The sequence below is a fragment of the Primulina tabacum genome, chromosome 4 (assembly GCF_025594145.1).
Source record: "Primulina tabacum isolate GXHZ01 chromosome 4, ASM2559414v2, whole genome shotgun sequence".
Lineage (NCBI taxonomy): Eukaryota > Viridiplantae > Streptophyta > Magnoliopsida > Lamiales > Gesneriaceae > Primulina > Primulina tabacum.
This window is the reverse complement of record NC_134553.1, coordinates 49,797,201-49,806,661: the sequence shown is the minus strand read 5'-3', so window position 1 is coordinate 49,806,661 and position 9,461 is coordinate 49,797,201. Positions and strand designations below refer to the sequence as shown.

The window sequence follows — 9,461 nt, the reverse complement described above, 5'->3', positions numbered from 1 at the left end:
TTATGATAACCGTCGTTGTTACTCAATTTGTCGCTAATACAGCGACAGGTTTTAAAAAACCGTCGCTAGCAGCAACGGTTTGCTATATGAATAAAATTCGAATTCTGTAATTACTTTTGTACGCTTAGGCTCCGTTTGGTATGTGTGATGGGATAAGTAAATGATTAATAATTAGAGTGATTAAAAAATGAGAGTTATGGATTAATAGTATGGTGGGATAAATAACATGGTGTTTGGTATGATTTTAAAATGATGGATTAATTTTGTAAATTTTATTGTAATGACCAAAATGCCCCAGTGTTAATTAAATATATTCTTAAAATAACGTGATAGTTATTAAATTATTATTATTTATTACTATTCTTATCACGTATATCTTATTTTTATTAGTATTATTGTAATTCTAATATGTTATTATTTTTTCTTACTGTTTTATTATTAAACCTTTTTAAAAATGTGTACATTTTGTGATATACTGTGAAGTAAATATCTATTTTTTAAGCTTAAAAATATCTCTTTTTTCGTATTTTGAAAACCATTTTCTTTTGTAACTTAATTTATAATTTTTTCCTTTCAACCTTAATTTCACATTTTATCTCAAAAATTAACGAGTTGTTGAAAAACTATAAACAATTACGTCAGGTTATAATGGTAATAAACTATTCTAATCATAAACATGCACAAAGAATCACACCTCCAAAGAGTGATAAGGCATCACACACTTTGTCAGTACAGTGCGGGCCCAAATGAGGGCCAATAGGATAACTAAGAACATATAATATTCCAACCAAACGAATGATGATGAATGATTGGTTATTAATCCATCTTTTATCCACCTAACCAAACTGGCCTTTAGAAGATTAGTTAGATTCCAATCATACCCAAAGATATTTGATGCCCATAGATATATATTCAATTTTAAATAAATTGCAGCGGTCAAATGGTGTTTATGTGGCATTGCATTTATTATTATTCATAATAATGACTAAGAGTAATGAATAAATGGATGAGGAAGGAATTAAAATGATATAAAAGATAATCAATCACCGATCATTAATTATTCATTTATTATTAATTAATTAAACATTAATCAAATGCTGGGCAAATACACGGCTTAGGCATTTTAAACGCCACCGAGGGCTTCCATCTTTCATCCGGTGGGTATTTATCTATATTCCAAAATCTCAATAAAAAATGGTAGATTTTTATGTTTTTTGTCTGCACTCATGTTTCTCATATCATGTTTGTGTTAGGCCCTTAGATGAAATCTCACATCGTCAAACCACGAGAGAGATACTGGACATTTGAATAAACGTGTAGCAACCCCTTGTCACACATTTTAAAGTTACGAGGCCCCGGGCCAAAGCAAAAAGTAAAAAAAATCATTGAAAAACAAGAAGAAATTCTTGTAACAATAAGATATTCAAACAAAAATTCAAATTCTAAAACAACAAGCAAATTCTAGTAAAAGGTTTTGGGTAGGAAGGTTATCACCATCATTTGATACTTAAACTTTATTACATCAAAGAGGGACGACCAATGTAATGTCAAAACCTTTAATCGACGAAAATAAATTATCAATCTAATTAAAAATCTCTCAGAAAAAAAAATAATCTGATAAAAATTTTAGAAAAGATTTGTCTCGATGATTTCCAAGACCTTGCAGAATCTTTTGCAAATCTCAGGGTCGTAGATCTTAAGATGAACACAATTGGGGGTGAACCACTGCAATAACATGGTCATCTTTTCATGAACCATCAAGGAAAAGCGTGGGATCTTATAATACAAATATGAGAGGACCTCAAACAGATTTTCATATTGCAGGAGAAGCACACCCAGCGAGAACAAGATCAAAGATAAGACAAATTATTTTGCACCAAACGCCTTATGGGAAATCTGTTTTGGAACCTTTAAATTCTTATGGGATTATACTTAACCTTGATATACTAGACTTGAAAAACAGAGAAAATCTCATAGATGATTGAACGTCGGCTATGAGAATCGCAGCAAGAGTACTTGATCTCAATAGAGAAAGATTCATATAACTTTTAGAAATAAGTCTTATGATATCAGTTAAAATTGCATGAGAGATAACATCGATAGAAATTAAAGAATCAGTCCTAGCCGGAAAAATCTCTCTGTTAGATAGTCGGAAGAATAGCTACCTTATTTAAAGCATAATGTATACGGGTAGACTATTTTAACAATCAAGACAAAGAGAAAAAAGAAATATACTTGGCACAAAGAGCCTCTTTTCTCAAAAGAAAATTGGTAGAATTGTGTAATATGACAACATTACAAAAGAATTACAAACGATTAAAGGGTATTAATAAACATACTCTTTTATGTTGTAAAGAAAATAATCTTCCAACAATCATTGAAAGTAAGCTACAAAGGGAGAAAAAGAAGAGCTTTAGATCTCATCCATATGCCATAAGTGGAAGAAGTGAAAGTGGTTCTTGGAAACCAAGAAGAGTATGTTATAGACAAAAACCCAGATCTTATAAATCTGGGCAAAAGAGTGAACCATCAAGAAGTAGGATGTCATCCCAAGTATCGAGCACATCTCAAAGCACGAGAAGAACGCCTACAAAAAAAACTTTCATAAGAGCTCACACCCGCGCTAATGAAAGTTTTAAAGATTGTAATTGTTGTACATGAGGAGCAAGAGGTCACATTTCGACCAATTGTCTAGAAAATGATAGAAGAGGAATAAAACGCAATGATCCATCCCCGGACATTGAAGAAACAATTTATTATCAAGATCTTGTTCAAGTATACCAGTTTGAGAATATTGCCTCATAAGAAAATACATATGAAGAAGAAGAAGTTTTAAGTTAGAAAGAATCTGATAGAACAAAATCAGAATCTGACTGAAGACGAGGTATTTTGACACGAAACACATGAAGAGATATCTGGTTTTTTTTAGCAAGACAACATTATTTTATAGCATGGTACAAATATCATGAGGGAATGTAAGGTCCAGGAATTTAAATTTACGTAACCTGAATGCATGCAATCTATGGTTTATTTAAATTATGTGTTTAATTATTTTTATGCATAATTATTGCATGATGGGATTTATTTCATGACATTTTTAAAAGTTCATGCATTAGGGTTTCTAGATGCATTTCGCGCTCGATCGAGGAGCGGAGACCGGGAAATTATCAGGAAAATTATTTTAATTACATGTTTAATTTTTTAAATTAATATAAGGTGTTTTAAATGCATTTTTCAAAATGGGCTTTGCTGGGTATTTTTACCCGTCAAAGCATATTTTTTACCGGTACACAAATTTTAACGATTCAGATGACTTTTTGAGGGCTTGGGCGATATTTAAAAAACTTACCAAAATGAAATATTTTTCGGGAGTGTGTTTGGGCTTGATGTTCCTATTTTTAAGCTTAACGGGCTCAAAACCCTTTTAAAAATTTTCTAGGGCCCATTAGTGCATTTTAATTGGAACCTAAACCTATTTTGCAAACCCTAAACCTAAAGCAAGCAAGCGGCCGCCCCTCCCCTCTATTCTTCAGCCTCCACCTTCGTTTCCAGCAGCATTTAGGAGAGAAAAATCGGCTCATCCATTTTTCTTCAAGAAAATTTCATCCCCGCTCTTCCGGTGCCTCCCCGACGCGCAAATCTCTTAGGTTTTCGAGCTTAGCACATCAAGGCACGCATGTATTCCTTTTTTTTTTGTATCATTCATGCCATTATTATGTAAAAATGTGTGTAAGTGCATGGAAATCTCTCGATCTAGCATGGGTGAACGTTTTGTTGAAGGTTTGACATGAAATTTCATTATTTTTGGTTGCATGCTCACGGTTTTGAATGCATCTCACGTTCTGATTGTTTTGGTGCAAGGGGCTTCTATTGTAGCATGGTAGGGGCCGAGTCTTGTGCAGATCATGGAGGTCTAGGGCTATGTTTTGAGCAATTCACGGTTGGTAGCAAGGGCTGTGTGTTTTGAGGGTCGCATGGCACGTCTAGTGGGTAAATCGAAAGTTTTGTAGGTGCAGCAGTGCACGGCTCGACCCTGGTCAAGAAGCTGACCCACTTGGGTCCGTAACAGGGCTATGAGGGAGCCATGAGTTGCTGGTCTTGGTTCGATAGCAAGTCGAAGGGAGTAGGCCGAGGAATGGCTCGGTAGTTTGTTGAGCGATTTCGATTCCTAGCGTGCGTGTCCAGTGTGTAGGCTGTATGGGGCTGGGGCCATGGGGTCATTGAGTCCAGTAGGGTCCTAGGGTGGTCTAGGAGAGGTTGCTTAGGAGCTGGTCCATTCAGTTTCAAGCTAGGGTCGAATTTATGGTGGTTCGGTGAGCTAGGGTTTTCGAGGGTCGATGGTTGTTTGTTTTCCAGCAACTTGCAGGGCTGGTTCGAAGGGTTTGTTGGTCTGGTCTTGATGTTTTTAGGGCCTTTTATATGTTTATAAGGTGTGGTAAAAAGTTGGGAAAAGTTTGGTTAAGTTTCGAGTCGATTCGGGTTAAAATCGGGGCTCCGGTCCAAGTTTTAAAATGAGTCGATTATGTTTTGAAACGGGCTCGAGTTTACGTCTAAGATATAATTTTAAATTTTTTTTGGGATGATTCAAGGAGTTCGGTAAGCTTCGGGTCGAAATTTAGAAGTTCAGGGGTAAAACGGTCATTTTGGGTTTCCAGGGGAAAAATGGTCATTTTGCACCCGGGGTGAGGTTTTAGTCCTGGCAGCGCCCTGAGCACATTTTATCATGTTTTTAAATGTTTATGCATCATGATCACGATTTTTATGAATTTATGAAATATACGTTGCATGCTTGATTTTAAGAAAATTTACGCACGTGCGTAATTTTGATAAGTGATGAAAATTATGATGTTTTGAATGATGAGAATTAGTTGTGGCTATCGAAGTATATATAAATGCTTAAGACGTATATGTAAATGATGATGATGAGTCCTAGGCACAGTGGATGGGTAACACTGTCACTGATGTCCAACAGCCGTCGGGTACTGCGGTTCTATGTATGATGGATCCATCGTAAATGATGAATGATGTACGATAGTCACCACTAATGAACTGAATTCACTAAAAAAATGATGAATGATGAACGATGAATGATGATTAATGATTAGCTGTTTTGACATGTTACGAATTCATACAACACGTTTACATTACACTTTTAAAGTTCATGAAAGGTATGTTGATTACATGATTTTTTCACTTTTGTGTGCTATGTATATGTACTTGTTATTTCTGGTACAAGTGTGTTGAGTTTTTAAACTCACTAGGCATCCGTGATGCAGGTGAGCATGATATCGAGGAGACTGGATGTGCCGAACTCTGAGTAGACATGCCTGGTGGGGAGCACGAATCGAGGACCACATGTTTTCCGCATATTTATGATTTTATGAGTTTGAGAGGATTTGAATATTTTTATATACGCTGATTTATTTCACTGATGGATGTTAGGATTTTTACTTGTTTATGCTTTCATTATATTTTTATTGACAAATACTTATGATTGTTTTTAAATGGTATTTTAGTATGACTGCATGCATGCAAACTATTCAAAGGTTATTTTCGAAAATGTGAGCTTTATAAAAAAAAATTAGCATCATTTTGAATTAGTAGACGTTGGAAACGACTAGATAATTGAATATAATTAATTGCAGAGGATATAATGTGGAAAATTCAATGGCCACGAGCCCATTCTCAATATACATCCCAGTAGAGATGTTATATGAACAATATAAAGCATAATATTTTGTTGCTTATATCTTTTAAATGCTTAACAAAATGTTTAATCGGTTTCTACGAATGATTATTTTGTGCGTTTTCCGCTTTATTTGAAAACCAAACTCGATATAATTCATCGTTGTTCAATATTTCAAGAACCAAAATATCTGAAACTCGAATTAGCCAATGAAAATCTAGCAAGCTTTAGTGTTTTGGTGATATCTCACAATTCAGTGATATGAATGACTAGCCACCAAGTTGATTGAATCAATTTGGGACAAGTTTTATTTCATGTCATTTGGGCTAAATTGAATGTTATATAGGCAAATTGATGGTTGTCAGATCAAACTGATTGCACAAAAATAACAATCAATGGAACATGAGCAATTGTGATATATTGGTCAGGCTGATCAGCTCGATTATCCAAATGAAACGATTCAGTATGTGTTTCGAATCTAAGACAATGATCTACAAATCATATTCACAAATCAATGTCTGAATCAGAGTGTAAAATGCTGATAATGACAATGAAGATACGAGTTCTGTGCAGACTAAAATCAAGAAGACTGATTTCAGCTGACCTCATCATTTTGCTTCACTTGAGCATGTTCAGTTTAGCTGACGAGCAAAACTGAACAAAAACTTCAAAATCAGTTGGGCTCGGGAAACGTGATGAACAAGGCGGAAATGACTATTTCAATATCAGAAATAGTATAGAAATTTTCCAAACGGTCATATTCTTGTATCTAACGTATATATCATTCTTGGAGCACATAAACACAACATCTTGAAGATCAAATACAAGCTTTTGAAGGGGATTCAAAGCATGAGCAGTCTACATGAAAAAATGAGCTAGAATGAGAGCAAGCCCAAGTATGAGGATACATTTGAAAGATACACACACTTTAATAGATTAAATCCTCACACACAATCGCTCATATATATACACGAGAGTCTATATTTAAAGTTTAGTTGAGTGGGTCTTAACATAGTCATTTAAAGTACATATATTTCAAATATTTTGTTGATTTGAAATCCTCCCACACCTCCGAATTCTTCCATTCAAATACAAAATTATCTCCAAAATTAATTTATTCTTACTGTTAGGATCGGTGAATGTGTTTAGAAGGGGCGAAAAAACACATTATAAACTTTTTTCTTTACACTTTTAGGGCCCTTAACTCTACTAACAATCAAGGAAAATCTCAATCTGATTGAGAACATCAGGTTATCTTTTTGAAACAAATCGCGAAAGAAAGATCGACTGGTCTCAGTAAACTAATCAAGAATTATTTCAGAAGTGCTACAGATAGTTGGGTATACAAAGAAGCAAATAAGCTAATGAAAGAACAACATATATTTTCTGGACAAAAGTCCTTCTACGTTTCTCATTCTTCTATTTCTAGAAGATTTATACTGAAAGAGTTTGGTTAGTATAGGCAATTTGAAAAAACCACTTCAACAAAACTTATCATTTGCCTACTGGAACTCTCAGAAATCAACACAACTAATTTCGACAAATTTTTGTGTCGAAAGACTATTCACTAATCAAATTGATTCTTTGAATACAATGTGATATTTAAGTAGACAAGTGATCCTAGAAGATTTAATAAAGACTTTTGACTGTGTACTTGATCTCCTTCAGCAAGGTAACAGCGAGTCTTGGATATTATTCTCTCAGATAAAAGATTGTAGATTGTAGATTATTTCTTGAGTCTTGAATCATCATTTGATAGTAGAATTTTAGCATTCAAATTTGAACGGCCCTATCCAGGTCATACACACGACTTGACCAAAAATAACATAAGATGCCACATGTCTTTAACTTTTTCCTGAAATGATACATAACAATAAATGCTCAGGTACACTGACAATTAACAACCATAATGATTGCCTTTTTTTAAACATTATCTCATTTTCAAGATTTGATGTATTTGGTCAATTTGAGGAATAAGTGTTGGATAATTACTGAGACATGCTGACAGATGAGATCCCAATGAGCTTCAACAATGTTACACAACAATTTTATTCAATGAATCAGGAGATGATGAAGACTTGCTGGAGCCTTGTTATATCAAAGCATTGTTTATGGTATTAGGGGTGGCAAAAAAATCAAAATTTTCAGTGTCCAAATACTCCTCATGATCGAGCGACTGCCTATGCCTCGCCCACATGACATTTTCACTCCCGACAACCCATACTATCTCCCGTCCATCGCCCCTACACGCACTGACCGACATATTAATGATTTAGAGGCATTGTGATCCATACCTGTGGGCTCGGAATCGAGGCCTGTCTCGAGGTGCTCGGGTAGTGGTTATGATGTTAGGACTTAGACAGAGAGTCTGGGTTTGTTTGAATATGTGATGGTTTAATCAGCTTCTCTAGTTGCTGCATACTCATGGATGGTTTATGTAAGAGCACTATATTTACCTAAGTTGTTCTTCCTCTCGGTAGCCCTAGGCTCTTGATCTCTTATTATGTTCGAGTCTGAAGATGATCCTGGCTCTTTGTGGGGCATCACCACTCCTTCATTAAATAGTCGGGTTACAGTCCTACTCGATGTCCAAAAGGGCCAGATTGTAATTAGGTGGAAGATTAATACATTTTCAATTTTAGGTGGGCTAGGGCTAATGGAAACGGGATATAAACCATAGCAATTGAAAAAACAAAAATATGAAAGACGTCGCTTCGCCTACCTGACCCGACTTTTTTGTCTTCTTGGTGACCCGGTTCAACTTCCTAGTTAAATCCTGATTGTTCACTCATCCTCTGCTCAACATCCGCGATTAATCCTCATGCCCCTATAAGTATTTGACCGCCTTCATCATTTCTCACTTTTGAAAAACCTTGATCTTCCTGCATATCAGCATCCATCTCAACTTCTCAAACGCAATGGTCTTGTCCAGTGAGCTATTCCTGTTTTTCCGACTAACCCACCGTATTTTCTCTACTCCCTGTAAGTTTTCTTGCTCCTTGTAAGTTTTCTTTCTCCTTGTGTTTTTTCAAAACGTCTGACTCTACCTCTTCTACTTCCGAAGAAAATGTGTGTGGCTCATCTGGGTGTGAGTCCACAGCCATTCTCTCTGACTCCACCCCAGCTTCTCCTCCTCCCCGCTCTACTGCAAGCTCCAAAAAACCCTTCCCCGTCCTTTCCGTCACAATTTTAAGCCAAAACCTCAAAAAATCCAAACAATCTAAACTCTCACCCCCGGTTATTGGGCCTTCCAATGTCTAGAGAAAGGGCAAGGTGCTTCCTGGTTTTTACCACAGCCATTATCTGCAATCCGACTCTGATGAGGACCTCCGAGTTCTCGGATCCATCCCTTCTAGCTTCACCCTTATTAATCTCGGTCCTTTGGACCATGCTGATCAATCCCAAAGGGCTTCTATACTTTATATTTATTCATGGCCTTCAAATGCTAGTGGTTGTTTACGAGTATGTTTCTCCCCTGGCCAAAAGGGAGGTAGGTCAGGGCCCGAGTTGCCATCGGACTCATGGCTAAATTAAGGATGAAATGGATCGATCCCGCCAATTGCACGCGAAAGAAGAGGCTGGGATGAGAACCGTTGTGGAGGTAGCCCACTAGCAGATGGAGGAGGCACAGATGGAGCTAAGGTAGACTCAGGTAGAGGCTGAGGTCTCCCGAAGGAGATTGGTGGAGCAACTTGAGACTTCCCGTATTCAGGCTCGGGTGGCGACTGAAGAAACAGAGACTTCCTTAACTCGGGCCAATGAGGCAGTGGTTACC

The 9,461-nt window shown here is 36.4% G+C and overlaps 1 long non-coding RNA gene across 1 annotated transcript; it reads left to right on the top strand.

Moving 5' to 3' along the window:
- Positions 1–3,510: 3,510 nt before the first annotated feature.
- LOC142541756 (uncharacterized) lies at positions 3,511–5,487 on the top strand. The gene is made up of 2 exons (XR_012819461.1): positions 3,511–3,670; positions 5,277–5,487. It is a non-coding gene; the product is annotated as an uncharacterized LOC142541756 (long non-coding RNA).
- Positions 5,488–9,461: the final 3,974 nt, after the last annotated feature.